Genomic DNA, 18,466 nt, shown 5'->3' with positions numbered 1-18,466 from the left:
GAGGTCCTTCGGGAATTCAGATTTTTGGCCGAATCTTCAAAGCATCAGAATTCCTGCAGGTTTCCTTTGTAAAGCTTGCGTGTAAGGTGTATCTTTAAAAGAGTCAGTCTAATATTTTAACCATATTATTTTGATGTTTAAGTTGATATCTGAACTGAATCATGTGATATTTATTAAATAAAAAATATCAAATCCTCAAGACAAGTTACATAAAAGTGTTGTCAAAAAAGACTAACAAAGATTAATTTACATAAAGATCAATATTACTTCAAGGATTATGAGTGGCTGTAGTATGTAAATCTTCTAGTCCATGCAGAATGGTTATGCAATGGATCTGAAATTTTTGTCAGATCCTCATTTTGAGTTCGGTTTGATCATCTAGAACACCTCCTCACTCGGCATAAAGTTCTCTGACATGATATGTAAAATTGTTTCATCAAAATCTTGATCGTTGATCGAATAAGTTCCTGACTCTATCCTTTAAAGTTTGCCATGCACTCTGCTCACCTATTTAAATTATATAGTGAAGAGCAGGCTAACTTCTGTAAGTAAGTACTTAAAGACGTTGTACTGAATTTTTCATTTCCATAATCTAAATTCTTAAAATGGTTATCGGATTGAGTGCTTTTCAAAATATTTTTGAAGCAGAAAAAGAAATAACTTGCATTTATCTAACACCTTATTCTAGCCTCAGTACATTCACAAGCAATGGGTTTACTTCTAAGATGGCAGCAAATGTACATAAATCAGAAATGCTACAACAAGCAATGGCCTAGTGATCTTATTGCTAGACTATTAATGCCGGAACTCAGCTAATGTAATGGGGTCCCTGGATTCAAATCCCACCACAGCAACATGGCCACTCCTGAGGGATAATCACTTTTAAAGGATCATTGTTACAGGGGAAAAATCTGCTGCAGAATTCTCTGGAGTGTCCAATTACTCCCGTATGGACTGTAATTTCAATAAACTCCACATGAAACTATTGTAATATGCAAGTATTTAATCATCCTGTAAAAGCTGTAGGATGAGTTAAATAGATGTTAATGACTATTGATAATAATTACATTCAGTTAACAATCTTTTAATGCACATCCATTGGTAGCTAAATTCGGGGGCTCTGAAAGAGAGGGGGGAGGGTACCAGGTCCGCCCAGCGAATGCATTTCTGCTCCTTCTCTACTGACACTTCGTGCTATTCAGCCAGATTTTCCCTCAAATGGATAATCTCAGGGTGATATACACATGCTGATGGCTGATGTTTAGAACAGAAGGAGTGAGTGATGCTCATGCAGTGAGTAGGCAACATATAACTGAGCCCTCTGGCTGCAAAATGCCCCATCTTGGGCCTGATTTTACCATTTTGAGTCTAAGTGCCGAATCTGGGCACCAAATAGATCCAAGCCTGGAATCCTCTTTCCAGCGTGCCCATACGCGTTTTGCCGGCTCCAGTCTGATTCGCGCTGTGGGCGGGGCTTAGTGCTGCCTGCGCATGTGCAGTTCGAAAAAAAATCTGAAGCAGCGCGCCCGGGCGGGGAGAAAAAAGCAGAGAGAGCGGCTCTCTGACCCAGATCATCTGGGGGGGGGGGGGGGGGGGGGGGGGATGGGGGGAGGAGACGGGGCGTGACGGATCATCCTCTGGGGGGAGGGGGGGTGGGAGGAAGAGAGGGGGTGTGACGGATCATCCTCTGGGGGGTGGGAGGAGGAGAGAGGGTGTAACGGATCATCCTCTGTGGTGGGGGGGGGGTGGTTGGGAGGATGGGGGGATGTATGGCAGTGTGTGGTGAGAGACAGTGTTATTTTTCTTGATGAAGAGCTTCAATGAATACTTCTAACTTCTCTTGAATCTCATGAACCCTTTTGAGGTCCTCTGCTAGTTGAACTCGCCTTCCTGTCAACAGTTGCATTTTTTTAGCATTGTCTTCAGCAAAATCCTCCAACACATCTTTCACATTCTTTTCGAGGCGTCTCACTTCAGTATTTGTTAGCTTTTGTCGGAGTGTGTTTGCTGAATGTGCCAGAACAGGATAACGTTATTGCATTCAAGCTCAGAATCTACAAAATGCCTTTGGTAATAGTGGAAACCTCTTCTGCAAAGATTACAATGGTTCAGCGATTCCATTAGGAAGTGTTTTCGGTAAACTTGGTGCCAAGTATCTTTAATCGGAATGGTGTCCACATCTACATTTTTGGCCTCCAGGTTTTTACGAACTGTTGTAACTTCATCGTTAGCAAGATAAGCTGTATGTTCCTCAGTGGTTTTTAGCAGCCGTTCCAGTTCGGTTTTGGTTTCACTTCGAACATGCTGTTCTGGAGACCGTGATTTCCAGTAGAATCACCTTTCTTGCCAATCTGGCCCCACCATATCACGAATTACAGAATCAGTATCTCGAAGACGGGTTTGCAAGGTTTCTTCCAGGAAATGGATAGCTGCATCCCACTACTGTTTGTCAGATATGGAACGATCTTCTAAAGCATTGTGCTGGATGACTCGCAGAGTGTCTACAGCCTGCTCATCCCATCTGTGACGTTTTATACTTTCATCTTTAACAGCATGTTTTAGTTTGTCAAAGATATCATCATGGTCCTTCCCTTTGTGCTCTGACATAAATTGAGCAAATTCATCCTCCAAGGTTCCCCAAGCAACCTCTACTGCTTTGTGAGGCAACTGTTTGTCATTCCACTGCTTGAGCTTGATGTCCACTCACAAACTGGGCAGCAGGAAGGTAAATATTCTCCATCACATGTGTAGAGACTCTTTCCCACAGTTTCCTTTGTAGAATCTCTTCCCAGTGTTTTGGAGTAACCTGACCTAAGCTGATCACTTCATCTAGAATTCCATTCTTCGCCTTCTCGTATAGTTCATTCCTGTCGAGTTCCCTCAGCCGAGGATAGTTGTTCTTCCACTCAGTTTCAAGGATGAAGCGAGTAGCTTTAAATGCATCAGCCAGTTGTTCCACAGACTCGCGCACCATCTTCCAGAAACAGTCTGAAACTGCTCGGCTCAAGTTCTTAGTTGTCACTTGATGTGCTTTCAGCATCCCTGTCTTCAACAATTTTGAATTCTGAAAGAACTCTCCTTCGTAATCTTTTATGGAATCAATACCTTCATTGGTGTTGCCTCTACCGGTAACAACTGCAAAGTAACCCAAAGCCTTCATTGGAAACAACTTGCCTTCCACAATCTGTTGAATCCGACTTGGACTGGCTAGGTTTTTCTCAGCTAGATCCATTTTGGTCAACACAAAGATGGTCCTTCTGCCTTGTGTGTCCATCTGGCTCACCAAGTCAGTTACAATACTGCATTCAGCATCTACTGAACCATCTTGGATACAAAGGATAATGGCATTAGGGTTCTGCATGTAAGCCTTGCTTATGCTAAAAATTATATCCTTGGTGTCGGCAGCCATTCCTGGTGTTACAGTACGGGATCAGGCGGGTAAGTGGTACTGATCCACGTCAGATCAGCCATGATCTTATTGAATGGCGGGGCAGGCTCGAGGGGCTAGATGGCCTACTCCTGCTCCTATTTCTTATGTTCTTATGTTCTTATAACAACAGGAGGATCGACCAGTACCATTCATTATCCTTTGTATCCAAGATGGTTCAGTAGATGCTGAATGCAGTATTGTAACTGACTTGGTGAGCCAGATGGACCCACAAGGCAGAAGAACCATCTTTGTGTTGACCAAAGTGGATCTAGCTGAGAAAAACCTAGCCAGTCCAAGTCGGATTCAACAGATTGTGGAAGGCAAGTAGTTTCCAATGAAGGCTTTGGGTTACTTTGCAGTTGTTATCGGTAGAGGCAACACCAATGAAGGTATTGATCCCATAAAAGATTATGAAGGAGAGTTCTTTCAGAATTCAAAATTGTTGAAGACAGGGATGCTGAAAGCACATCAAGTGACAACTAAGAACTTGAGCCTAGCAGTTTCAGACTGTTTCTGGAAGATGGTGCGCGAGTCTGTGGAACAACAGGCTGATGCATTTAAAGCTACTCGCTTCAACCTTGAAACTGAGTGGAAGAACAACTATCCTCGGCTGAGGGAACTCGACAGGAATGAACTATACGAGAAGGCGAAGAATGGAATTCTGGATGAAGTGATCAGCTTAGGTCAGGTTACTCCAAAACACTGGGAAGAGATTCTACATAGGGAAGTGTGGGAAAGAGTCTCTACACATGTGATAGAGAATATTGACCTTCCTGCTGCCCAGTCTGTGAATTCAGGCACATTCAATACCACAGTGGACATCAAGCTCAAGCAGTGAACTGACACACAGTTGCCTCACAAAGCAGTAGAGGTTGCTTGGGGAACCTTGGAGGATGAATCTGCTCAATTTATGTCAGAGCACAAAGGGAAGGATCATGTTGATATCTTTGATAAACTAAAACATGCTGTTAAAGATGAAAGTATAAAATATCACAGATGGGATGAGCAGGCTGTAGACAGTCTGCGAGTCATCCAGCACAATGCTTTAGAAGAAGATCGTTCCATATCTGACAAACAGCAGTGGGATGCAGCTATCCATTTCCTGGAAGAAACCTTGCAAACCCGTCTTTGAGATACTGAATCTGTAATCCGTGATATGGTGGGGCCAGATTGGCAAGAAAGGTGGTTCTATTGGAAATCACGGTCTCCAGAACAGCATGTTTGAAGTGAAACCAAAACTGAACTGGAACGGTTGCTAAACATCACTGAGGAACGTACAGCTTATCTTGCTAATGGAAGGATGGTGGAGGAAGACCAGCGATCGAGGTAGGTTGGGGGTGTGCTTTGCCGAGGGGGGCCTGCCTCCCAGGGGTGTCTGATCCCGGGGAGGGGGGGGGGGGTCTGCCGAGGGGGCCTGCCTCCCAGGGGCATCCGATCCCGGGGGGGGGGGGGGGGGGGGGGTGGTAGGGGGGCAGTCTGCCGGGGGGGCCTGCCTCCCAGAGTTGCCTGATCCCGGGGTGGGGGGGGGGGTCTGCTGGGGGGGGGCCTGCCTCCCAGGGGGGTCTGATCCGGGGGCGGGGGGGCGGGTTGGTCTGCCGGGGTGGTTAGCGGGGGGGTCCGCGAAGAATGGTCGGGGAGGATGGGCTTCAGAGGTTCCCCTGCAGAATAGGAATCCGCTTCGGATTTTTATTCTGCAGGTCGCTAAAAGCGTGGATCCAGAATGGGCCAGAAGACGGTAAAGTGGGATTTGGCCGTAGGGTTGGGCGCGTGATTCATTAAGTCGATTTAAGTGCATGCTTATGCATTTATATCGTCGGGCCGCCCGATCCCGCGCCCGAATCGGGTGCCGGTAAAGCCGCGATCTGCTCGGAATCGGGTGCAGGTCGCGGTATAGGCCCGACGCCCGACTTTACCACGATTTCACGCCCAAAAACGGGCGCGACGTTTTGGTAAAATTGGGCCCCATATTGTATCTACATGGCAATAAGCTATGTATCTTGCTTGATTGTATGTTTCCAAGTAACTGAATGAACCTGGGGAGAAAGAGTAGCTGAAAAAAGGGCGGCACAAGCTCTGAGTTGATTGATGACTCCTGGATTCACCCTACCCATTCCCTTTATGGCCTCAATCCAAACGAGTGATAATTTTGAGTCTTGTTCAGGCTCTGAATCCAACACAAGCTTTTTATTTCCTGGTGTGTCTCGTTGTGTGCTGCAGTAGAATTAAGATTTTGAAAGTTCAAATTAAAGTGACATTTGAGTTCCTATCCTGAATCCCAATGTGTGGAATTCAATGAACATTCATCATGAAACTTTGATGGAAGCATATTTTCCAAACACATCTGTTTCAGCTGATGCTCTGCTGTGATATAGTTTCATTTATCAATGTAGGAAAACTTGGTGTTCTCCATATAGTCTAAAGGTGTAGGCATTCTTGTCCCATCTACTTGAAATAGGGAAGTGCTGGATAGTGTTTTTTCTTCATCGCCTGTCTGAGCTTGCCAATTTTTTTCTCATATGCTGACATGTCTTCTGAATGATTGACATTGCATTTACCTTTTTTGCCACCTCCTGCCACTTATAGTCTCAGTTATGATTCAGTTGGCAGTAATCCCACCTCTCAAAGTGAGAAGATTGTGAATTCTCAGCCCCACTCCAAGGACTTAAATACAATAGCTCGGCCGACACTCCAGTTAAACTAAGTCTGGAGGTTGGCAAGTGAGTCACTAATTAATCCATAAGGATTGAAACTGAATGCACTTGCTGACTGAGATATTAAACTAAGACCCCTTATGCCTTCTCTGGTTGATGTAAAAGATTCTATTGCAAAAGAAACAGCAGGTTATTTCTTCAGTATTCTGACCAGTATCAATCCCTCAAATATTGTCACCCAAATTACGAAAGTTATTGTTTAGATGGCAAGTTTCTGGTTAACCTTTTTGCTACTTAACACCATAATATTAGGTTGCTTTACCTGAAGTGTATCAATAGTTAATGGTTCAGTGGTGAGAGCTGGTCTAGATCTAGCTGGTTGATTCTCGAGGCTCGTCAGTGAGTCAGTAATTAATCCATGTGGATTAGAACTCAGTGACCTTGCTGACTGAGAGAGTTCCACAACAATGAATTTCCAATGCAGAAAAGAAATGCAAAACATGATGTGATTGAAGGTCACACTGATGTAATGATTTACTTCAGATGCCTCAGTGTCAACTTTTCTAGGAATAATTTCTGGCTGATAATAAACTTGCCTATACAGAAGAGGTGGGAGGATTTCCAGCTGATTGCATTCACATCTCGATATTTTCATGTTTTCCACTGAGATATATAAGAGTGTTTGCTCCAGCACGAATGACAATTTTACTTTGTTGTCCTTGATTTTAATGATAACGGGTAACTGATGGTTACAATATTTCAGGGTCTTCTTGCAGTCAGAGGAGGAAAGGCTCAGATGTCCTTAGAGTATTTGATACTTTTGCTTCAGAAACCTGGGGTAAAGGGCTTGTAAGTTACAGCAAAACTGTGACTGTTGGGAGAGTGAAGAAAAACTGCAAATCTTTACAGGGAGGGAGGCAAGAGAGGGGGGGGGAGTGGCACTGTTGATCAGGGATAGTGTCACGGCTGTAGAGAAGGTGGACGCCGTGGAGGGATTGACTACGGAGTCTCTGTGGGTGGAGGTTAGGAACAGGAAGGGGTCGGTAACGTTGCTGGGTGTTTTCTATAGGCCGCCCAATAGTAACAGAGATGTTGAGGAGCAGATGGGGAAACAGATCCTAGAGAGATGTAGGAATAACAGAGTTGTCGTGATGGGAGATTTTAATTTCCCAAACATAGATTGGAATATCCCTAGGGCTAGGGGTTTGGATGGAGAGGAGTTTGTTAGGTGTGTCCAGGAGAGTTTCCTGACACAGTATGTGGATAAGCCTACTAGAGGAGAGGCTGTACTTGATCTGGTGCTGGCTAATGAACCTGGACAGGTGGAGGATCTCTCGGTGGGTGAGCATCTTGGGGATAGCGATCATAATTCTATCTCCTTCACGATAGCATTGGAAAGAGATAGGATCAGGCAGGCTAGGAAAGTGTTTCTCTGGAGTAAAGGGAAATACAGTGTCATCAGGGAGGAAATTAGACGGGTAAATTGGAAGGAGGCATTCTTGGGGAAAAGTACCGAAGGAAAGTGGAGGATTTTCAAGGAATGTTTGTCTGGAGCTCTGCATGACAACGTTCCGATGAGACAGGGGGGTGTTGGTAGGGTACGGGAACCGTGGTGCACGAAGGTTGTGATGAACCTGGTGAATAAGAAAAGAGAGGCGTACAGAAGGTTCAGAGAGCTAGGAGGTGTTAAGGATTTAGAGGAGTATACGGGATGTAGGAAGGAGCTTAAGAAGGAAATTAGGAGAGCGAGAAGGGGTCATGAGAAGGCCTTGGCGGGTAAGATTAAGGAGAATCCCAAGGCTTTCTACAAATATGTCAAGAGTAAAAGGATGAGATGTGAAGGCATAGGACCCTTAAAAGGTGAAGGGGGAAAAGTTTGTGCGGAACCGTTAGAAATGGCGGAGCTGCTTAATGAATACTTTACCTCGGTATTCACGGTGGAAAGGGATCTGGGTGGTTGTACTGCTGGTTTGCGGTGGACAGAAAGGATCGAGCATGTGGACATAAAGAAAGAGGATGTGTTGGAACTATTGAATGGCATCAAGGTTGGTAAGTCGCCGGGACCGGATGGGATGTACCCCAGGTTACTGTGGGAGGCGAGGGAGGAGATTGCGGAGCCTTTGGCGATGATCTTTGCATCGTCGATGGAGACGGGAGAGGTTCCGGAGGATTGGAGGATTGCAGATGTGGTCCCTATATTCAAGAAAGGGAACAGGGACAGCCCGGGAAATTACCGACCGGTGAGTCTAACCTCAGTGGTTGGTAAGTTGATGGAGAGGATCCTGAGAGACAGGATTTATGATCATCTAGAGAAGTTTAGTATGATCAAAAGTAGTCAGCACGGCTTTGTCAAGGGCAGGTCGTGCCTTACGAGCCTGGTTGAGTTCTTTGAAAATGTGACCAAACACATTGACGAAGGAAGAGCGGTGGATGTGGTCTATATGGACTTCAGCAAGGCGTTCGATAAGGTCCCCCATGCAAGACTTCTTGAGAAAGTGAGAGGGCATGGGATCCAAGGGGCTGTTGCCTTGTGGATCCAGAACTGGCTTGCCTGCAGAAGGCAGAGAGTGGATGTGGAGGGGTCTTTCTCTGCATGGAGGTCAGTGACCAGTGGAGTGCCCCAGAGATCTGTTCTGGGACCCTTGCTGTTTGTCATTTTCATAAATGACCTGGATGAGGAAGTGGAGGGATGGGTTGGTAAGTTTGCTGACGACACCAAGGTAGGTGGTGTTGTGGATAGTTTGGAGGGATGTCAGAAGTTGCAGCGAGACATTGATAGAATGCAAGACTGGGCGGAGAAGTGGCAGATGGACTTCAACCCGGATAAGTGTGTGGTGATCCATTTTGGCAGATCCAATGGGATGAAGCAGCAGTATAATATGAAGGGTACCATTCTTAGCAGTGTAGAGGATCAGAAGGACCTTGGGGTCCGGGTCCATAGGACTCTTAAATCGGCCTCGCAGGTGGAGGATGCGGTCAAGAAGGCGTACGGCGTACTAGCCTTCATTAATCGAGGGATTGAGTTTAGGAGTCGGGAGATAATGCTGCAGCTTTATAGGACCCTGGTTAGACCCCACTTGGAGTACTGTGCGCAGTTCTGGTCACCTCATTACAGGAAAGATGTTGAAGCCATTGAAAGGGTGCAGGGGAGATTTACAAGGATGTTGCCTGGATTGGGGGGCATGCCTTATGAGGATAGGTTGAGGGAGCTTGGTCTCTTCTCCCTGGAGAGACGAAGGATGAGAGGTGACCTGATAGAGGTTTACAAGATGTTGAGAGGCCTGGATAGGGTAGACTCTCAGAGGCTATTTCCAAGGGCTGAAATGGTTGCTACGAGAGGACACAGGTTTAAGGTGCTGGGGGGTAGGTACAGAGGAGATGTCAGGGGTAAGTTTTTCACTCAGAGGGTGGTGGGTGAGTGGAATCGGCTGACGTCGGTGGTGGTGGAGGCAAACTCGTTGGGGTCTTTTAAGAGATTTCTGGATGAGTACATGGGATTTAATGGGATTGAGGGCTATGGATAGGCCTAGAGGTGGGGATGTGATCGGCGCAACTTGTGGGCCGAAGGGCCTGTTTGTGCTGTGGCTTTCTATGTTCTATGTTTACATGCAAAAATATAATGGACATGTGCTTTTGGCAAAACAGGAATCTTGAAGAATTCTGTTCTTGGATTAAGATAATATAGAAAAGGAATGAAAATATGCCGAATAATGAAATACGGACACATACTGTGTGATGTATAATGTACTCAAAATTGCATTGGTTTTTCAAAGTTGGCTCCCAATCCACTCAAACTTATTTACATAATCGCAAACTTATCTTCAGCACAATTAGTCAGCATTATAGAACATCATTGCTTATTTTTCATTGAAAAAAATGAAATGATTAAATTGTAATAGTCAGGAGAGGAAACCTGGTACGGTTTTATTAATGAAGCTGAAAATGGGTTTTAAGAAAAAAGATACAATTTTAATCAGAGTCCAGTGAGCAACCTGATTTTAAATCACTGGAAATGACTTTTTTAAAAAAGCTATGCAAGATCTCTTTTTTATTCATCCGTGGGACATGGAAGTCACTGGCTGGCCAGCATTTATTGCCCAACCCTCGTTGCTCAGAAAGGCAATGAAGAAAAAACACTATCCAGCACTTTCCCATTTCGAGAAGGTGGGGCAAGAATGCCTACACCTTGATTATATGGAGAACACCAAGTTTTCCTACATTGATAAATGAAACTATATTACAGCAAAGCATCAGCTGAAACAGATGTGTTTGGAAAATATGCTTCCATCAAAGTTTCATGATGAATGTTCATTGAATTGAGAGCTGACTCTGGAGTCACACGTAGGCCAGACCAGGTAAGGATGGCAGATTTCCTTCCCTCAAGGACATTAGTGAACCGGATGGGTTTTTCTGACAATTGACGTGGTTTCATGGTCATCAGTAGATTCTTAATTCCAGATATTTTTTATTGAATTCAAATTCCACCATCTGTCATGGCAGGATTCAAACCCAGACCATTAACTGAGTTTCTGGATTAAGAATCTAGCGATAATACCACGAGGCCATCACCTCCCCATAAATCATTTACTGGATTTATTAATGTACACTTAGTAAATTAATTATATTTTAAATGTTTATTTTTTTTAAATGTGCCAATTAGTGTCCTTGTATCCAAAGACAATCCTTACTTTTAAGTGTCCTTGAAAAGCCATAAGCTTTTTCTTTTGATCTGGGGATTTGGGCAATTTTATGTTCCTGTTCAATGCTTTTCAAACCAGCAATAAAGAACCCGATTCTCCCAAAAAAATTCTAAGTGCTGAATTGACGAGAGAAATGGTGTAAATCGCGATTGTTTTTTCAGTGCAACTTCAGATCCGAATCTCCCCACTCTGTGCAAAGCAGAGGTCACAATCATGAATATCATTAAATGCTCAGGAGATGGGGCCTATTCATGCCAAAGAGCCTGGAATCGGCAGGATCAGTGGGAACCCGCGAATGCGCACATCGCCGGAAGATCGCTGAAAAGGCCTCCCAGAATCCAGATCACTGCCATCCAACCCCTACTGACATTGCAGCCCTCATCGCTGCCCCCACAATCCCCCCACAGACATCACTGGGCACATCGCTGGTCACCACAACCCCCACACAGACATTGCTGGCCTCATCGTTGCCCCTGCAGCCCCCCAACCCCCCCCCCCCCCCACCCTGCCTCACAGACATGGCTGGCCTCATTGCTGGCCCCCACAACTCCCACACAGACATCACTGGGCACATCGCTGGTCACCACAACCCCCACACAGACATTGCTGGCCTCATTGCTGCCCCAGCCCCACACAGACATGGCTGGCCTCATTGTTCCCCTGCAGCCCCCCAAACCCCCGCCCCCCCCCCCCCCCCCCCCCCCCACCCTGCCTCACAGACATGGCTGGCCTCATTGCTGGCCCCCACAACTCCCACACAGACATCGCTGGGGACATCGCTGGTCATCACAATCCCCACACAGACATCGCTGGCCTCATTGTTGCCCCCACCCTGACACAGACATCGCTGCCCCCGCACCCCTCCCTCACAGACATGGCTGGCCTCATCACTGCTCCCCCCGTCATAGACATCACTGGCCTCATCGCTCGCTGCCCCTCCCCTACCCCCCATACAGACATCGCTGGGCACATCACTGCCCCCCTCTCTCACAGACATCATCAGTCACATCGCTGCCCCCCCGCCCCCCCATCCCCGTCTTCCCCCACGCAGACATGGCTTCCTGCTCATGCAATGCCCCCACAGATCCGGATAACACAAGTACCCCATCCCTCCATCCCTTGAACATACTGACTCCACTGCTGCCCTGCAGAGAACTTCCGCTGTGCTGCCATGCACACCCCCAGCTTGCTAGCATTCCCTCGATTGCATGGGAGCCCTCAGTATGTCACCCCCTCTGGATACAGCAGCTTATTGAATGGCAGCCAATCAGCACCCCGAGAGATGCATGACACTCAACTGAAAGCAGCCTTCAAAATTTCTCACAAGGAACTGTTGCCATCAGCCCTTGACTGGCCACACTCACTGCAGCTGCACTCCCCTAATAAGCTAGAGCTGTATATAAGCTGCAGGAATGGACACACAGCCAGTCACACCATGAAGATGTCTTCCAGGAAACCTGCTCCAAGATTCACCGAGACCACCAGGACTGCCTGCTTGGTGCTGGGGTGGAGAGGCATCAGTGGATCTTCATCCACCAGGGCCCTTGCCTAAGGGGCGCAGCCGTCATGGCATTGTGCAATTGACGGCACAATCCTGTAAATGCCAGGAGCCTGACACTGCATTCTGGCAATGTAGAAAAAAAATGTACGACCCTTCAGGTGTCTAAGCAAGAGTGAGTCAGCATGCCACTTGGAACCCTGCACATGCTTGGCACGGATCTCAAACCCTGCTTAGACACTTGAAGGGCATGCAACAAGGCCCCCTTCTCCCAGAAACAGAATCTAACCCCTTCCCATCACCCCTCAATGAGCACCCTTCAGTGGTGACGCCTTTCCCTGAAACTGCCAGCACAACGTCCGAGACACAGGCACACATTGCACACCATGCACTTCAATATATTAATGCTTGCTATCCACCTTATGTGCCCACAGAAGAAAAGCAAACTTAACGAGCGGGGAACTGCACAGACTGGTGGTGGTGTGCCTGACCTGCGGCAGCTGACCAGCCTTGAACAGCATGCCATGGAGCTGGCAGGAGGTGATGGGGCATCCCGAATGGTGACGGACAGTCAGGACGGCGTCCAGCATGCAAGTGAGCAGAAGCGTAGCCCTCAACCCTCGGTCCTCCTCGAAGTAAGTGCAATGCTGCATAGAATGATTTACCTCCTTTCCCCTATTGTGTGTTGTTTATTGCAGCTCTGGACCCAGAGGAACCCGGCCCTTTGACCCAGTGGCCCTGCGGTCCTGCTGCTCCAGAGCAAACTCCCCATGACCCCCTGGATGACAGCTGGAGGCTCTGAAGATGGGTCTTCAAAGAGGCCAGGGATGTCCGACTGCCTGAAGACAAAGCTGTCATGGACACTCCCTGGATGGCATACATCGACCTGCATGATCCTCATTAGATGGTCACAGACAATTTGAACACTCAGGGAGTGGAACCCTTTTCAGTTTACAAATTGCTGTGGTGCTCCATGTGGGGCCCGCAAGGCGATGTGTGTCCCGTCCACTGCTCCTTGGACATTGAGAATCCCAGCAATGGCAGTGAAGCCTACAGCCTGTGCCTCCTGTTGTGCACTGCCCACATCAAAGTTTATGTGCTGCCCTGCCCAGGTACACAGGGCATCTGTGACCTGCCACACACATCTGTGCAAGGAGGCCTGGGAGATTCCAATGAAGTCGCCACTGGGTGCCTGAAATAACAATAAGAAGTCTCACAACACCAGGTTAAAGTCCAACAGGTTTATTTGGTCGCACAAGCCACAAGCTTTCGGAGCGCTGCCCCTTCATCAGGTGAGTGGGAGTTCTGTTCACAAACAGGGCATCTAAAGACACAAACTCAATTTACAAAATAATGGTTGGAATGTGAGTCTTTACAGGTAATCAAGTCTTAAAGGTACAGTCAATGTGAATGGAGAGAAGGTTAAGCACAGGTTAAAGAGATGTGTATTGTCTCCAGCCAGGACAGTTAGTGAGATTTTGCAAGCCCAGGCAAGTCATGGGGGTTACAGATAGTGTGACAACCCAAGATCCTGGTTGAGGCCATCCTCATGTGTGCGGAACTTGGCTATCAGTCTCTGCTCAGCGACTCTGCGTTGTCATGTGTCGTGAAGGCCACCTTGGAGAACAATTACCCGAAGATCAGAGGCCGAATGCCTGTGACCACTGAAGTGTTCCCCAACAGGAAGAGAACACTCTTGCCTGGTGATTGTCAAGTGGTGTTCATTAATCCATTGTTGTAACGTCTGCATGGTCTCCCCAATGTACCATGCCTCAGGACATCCTTTCCTGCAGCGTATCAGGTAGACAACGTTGGCCGAGTTGCAAGAGTATGTACCGTGTACCTGGTGGATGGTGTTCTCATGTGAGATGATGGCATCCGTGTTGATGATCTGGCATGTCTTGCAGAGGTTGCCGTGGCAAGGTTGTGTGGTGTCGTGGTCACTGTTCTCCTGAAGGCTGGATAGTTTGCTGCAGACAATGGTCTGTTTGAGGTTGTGCGGTTGTTTGAAGGCAAGAAGTGGGGGTGTGAGGATAGCCTTGACGAGATGTTCGTCTTCATCGATAATATGTTGAAGGCTCCGGAGAAGATGTCATAGCTTCTCCAAAAGAGATGGGGGAGATACTAAATGGTTTTTTTGCATCCGTATTTACTGAGGAAACAGGCATGGAGTCTACGGAAATAGGGCAAACAGGTCGGGAGGTCATGGAACATTTACAGATTAAAGGGGAGGAGATGCTCGCTGTCTTGAGGCAAATCAGAGTGGATAAATCCCCAGGACCAGATAGGGTATTCCCACAGACCTTGAGGGAAGTTAGTGTTGAACTTGCAGGGGCCCTGGCAGACATATTTAAAATGTCAGTATTCACGGGGGAGGTGCCGGATGATTGGAGGGTGGCTCATGTTGTTCCGTTGTTTAAAAAAGGTTCCAAAAGAAATCCGGGAAATTATAGGCCAGTAAGTTTGACGTCGGTGGTGGGCAAGTTATTGGAAGGTGTGATAAGGGATAGGATCTACAAATATTTGGATAGACAGGGACTTATTAGGGAGAGTCAACATGGCTTTGTGCGTGGTAGGTCATGTTTGACCAATCTATTAGAGTTTTTCGAGGAGGTTACCAGGAAAGTGGATGAAGGGAAGGCGGTGGATGTTGTCTACCTGGATTCCAGCAAGGCCTTTGACAAGGTCCCTCATGGGAGGTTAGTTAGGAAGGTTCAGTCGCTAGGTATACATGGGGAGGTAGTAAATTGGATTAGACATTGGCTCAATGGAAGAAGCCAGAGAGTGGTTGTGGAGGATTGCTTCTCTGAGTGGAGGCCTGTGACTAGTGGTGTGCCGCAGGGATCGATGTTGGGTCCATTGTTGTTTGTCATCTATATCAATGATCTGGATGATAATGTGGTAACTTGAATCAGCAAGTTTGCTGATGATACAAAGATTGGAGGTGTAGTGGACAGTGAGGAAGGTTTTCAAAGCTTGCAGAGGGATTTGGACCAACTAGAAAAATGGGCTGAAAAATGGCAAATGGAATTTAACGTAGACAAGTGTGAGATATTGCACATTGGAAGGACAAGCCAAAGTAGAACGTACAGGGTAATTGGTAGGACTCTGAAGAGTGCAGTTGAACAGAGGGATCTGGGAATACAGGTACAGAATTCCCTAAAAGTGACGTCACAGGTGGTTAGGGTCATAAAGACAGTAACTGTCCTGGCTGGAGACAATACACATCTCTTTAACCTGTGCTTTAACCTGTGCTTAACCCTCTCTCCACTCACATTGTCTGTACCTTTAAGACTTCATTATCTGTAAAGACTCGCATTCCAACTATTATTTTGTAAATTGAGTTTGTGTCTTTATATGCCCTCTTTATGAACAGAACACCCACTCGCCTGATGAAGGGGCAGTGCTCCGAAAGCTTGTTGCTTGTGCTACCAAATAAACCTGTTGGACTTTTACCTGGTGTTGTGAGACTTCTTACTGTGCCTACCCCAGTCCAACGCCAGCATCTCCACATCATGCCTGAAATAACCCAGATGCAAAAACGTTCAGGACAGCCACCACCTCAACGTCCACAGGGAGCGGGTGGCCGCCCCTTCCTTGAGGTGCCAGGTGTGCAAGCACCTCACAAAGGTACCACATCGTGCTCTTGGAGAGCTGCAGCCGGCGACAGCACATCTCCCCAAGAGGTCCTCGAATGATTTCCGGGGCCTGTACTTCCTTGGCCTCAGCACCCTCAGCCTTCTGTGCACCCTCTCAGGAGCCTGCTCACCCACCTCCTGGCCCTCAACGGCAGCCCCCTGCCCTCCTTCCTGAGGGACTGGTAATGGCTGCTCCTGTGGTGGTCTCTCCACACCCGCTACCTCCTGAGCCGCCCCCTCCTCCTCCTCCGCTGCCACCATAATGTCCAGCTCTAAATCGATCAGTCCAAGATCCAGCTGCACAGTGGGGTTTGGAAAGAGCAAAGAATGACAGATTAATGTCCTTGGCTGCATAAACCCAGCACCACCCCAATCCCTCACTTGGGCCAGTCCCCCCACTTGTGGGAGCTGGCGCCACCACACAATGGTGCCATGCGTGGCCCGATTAGGGTTGTGTGAGATTCCCATCATGACAAATGCTGGCACAGATTATGCAGGTCGGTGTGCAGCCGTGGGCAATGCGCACCCTTGAGCCATTGCCATGTGTGCAACTGCAGCATCCGTTACAGGCATGCATTGCTGGTCCGTGTCACAGGGCAGGGACAGACTGCAAATAGGCACCAGATGGGTGCCCAGTGACAGCAGATTCTATGCAGTCCATGTCTGAACTTCAGCACCCCGGCCTGGAGCAGCAGCTGCTTCATCTGGTTAGGCCTCAGTCAGCACATGATGCACTCCTCCCACACCCCGGAACACCAGCACTTAGTAGATCTCACTTTTCTGATCAGTCTGCCATGTGGGACCTTGTCAAATGCCTCACTGAAATCCATGTAGACAATATCCATTGCACTACCCTCAGCAATCTTCCTTGTTACTTACTCAAAATTTTAACTACGTTAGTAAGTCAGATCTTCCCCTAACAAAACCATGCTAACTGTTACTGATCAATCCATGCCTTTGTAAGTGACAGATTATCTTGTCTCTCAGTAAAGTGTATTTAAGGTGCTTGAGCTTTGATCTTATGCTCTTTATGTGATTTTAACTTCACAATTTGGACACATACATCGTAGCTGCCTCCTACATGTTAGCCGTTCAGATTTACGGCAGAGGTTTCTCAGTCTGTGGTATAGCAACTCTTCTGAAAATTTGGTCTAAATTTCAAAGATTGATCCAATGCCATCAGATCAATTTAATCAGTCTTCCCTCAGTTAAAAGGATGAAAAGGTGAACCAGGAAATAACAGTCAGATACAGATGTTGTTAAACTTTAAATCCATAAATACAGGAAAAAAATATTGAACATTTAAAAGGATTTTTTTTAAGTGCATTTATCCAATGACTCTCACAAGGCTTGGGTGTTCCAAAGTGCTTTTCAGCCAACAAAGTTCTTTTGAAGTGTAGTCACTGTCATAAAATAAGGAACACTATAATCAATTTGTAGACAGAAAGGTTTCACAAAAAGCTATGAGATAAATAACCAGAGAATCTGTTTCACGAATGCTGGTCACCTGGAGAGCTGTCTGCCATTCGACATGTATAGGATCAGAAAATTTTACCGGCACTCCCACCCCGATTCTGGGGACGGTTGAGGCTCGCAGAACGGCATTCCCCGTTGGCCTCGGGCAGGATCGTACGAACCTCGGGCGGACGTGCTGGTAGAATTCCACCCAATGAGTTCAGAGTCTGCTGTATATTGGGTTAATATTGGATTGAATACTGTACTGCCTACACAGTGATGCAAGAAGGCACAAGACCCAGAGCTCAGGTCAATGTGATGTTGGCCAGAGAGTGTTAAGATCTAGACATGGAGATAGCTCCTTGCCTGTACCCTTTCCAGTATTTATTTATATAGTTACCAGTTAATAAAGACTTGTTAACATTGAGAAGGCAGCAGTGATAAAAAGACAACGGTTAGTTTAGAGGCCTCGCTACATTGCTGAACAAAGCAAGTCAGCAGATCTATGCGCCGTTGCTAAAATAAATTCAGTCAGAAGCGGGCTGTTGCCATTTTGCGGAGTCCACCAAACACCAAATAATGTGGGAAGATCAGAGAGAGAAATAAATCGCAACTGTGAAGCCATTTTGAAGAGAGAAAAAGGAACAGCACAGCATTCTTAAAAGGACAATGACATCTCGACCTGTAACTGCAAAAACAAAGCAAAGAAAAAAATAGTTAACTGTATCGCCATTCTTAAAAGGGCAGCGACATTTAAATCAGTCGCCCATCCAATCTCTCCTCCCAGCTACAACTTTCAAGTCCTGGCAATATTTTTATAAATCTCCAAAGCAATTATTTCCTCCTGTAATATGACGACCAGAGCTGTAACAAAACACCAGCTGTGGCCGAACTAATGTTTTACGCAGTTCCATCATTACATTCCTGCTTTTGTATTCAATACCTCACCCAGTAAAGGAAGGCGATCCATGTGCTTTCTTGACCACCTTGTCCATCTGTTCTGCCCCTTCCAACGACCTGTGGATCTGCACTCCAAAATCTCTCACTTCTTCAATCCCTCTCAATAACTTCCCATTTATTGAGTATTCCCTTGC

General features: G+C 46.8%; 1 pseudogene; it reads right to left on the bottom strand.

Moving 5' to 3' along the window:
* Positions 1-1,795: 1,795 nt before the first annotated feature.
* LOC144493163 (dynamin-like GTPase OPA1, mitochondrial pseudogene) lies at positions 1,796-3,421 on the bottom strand (annotated as a pseudogene).
* Between the last annotated feature and the right edge of the window lie 15,045 nt (positions 3,422-18,466).

The sequence above is a fragment of the Mustelus asterias genome, chromosome 4, assembly GCF_964213995.1.
Source record: "Mustelus asterias chromosome 4, sMusAst1.hap1.1, whole genome shotgun sequence".
In the NCBI taxonomy this organism is placed as follows: domain Eukaryota; kingdom Metazoa; phylum Chordata; class Chondrichthyes; order Carcharhiniformes; family Triakidae; genus Mustelus; species Mustelus asterias.
This window is presented reverse-complemented; position numbering and strand designations above follow the sequence as displayed.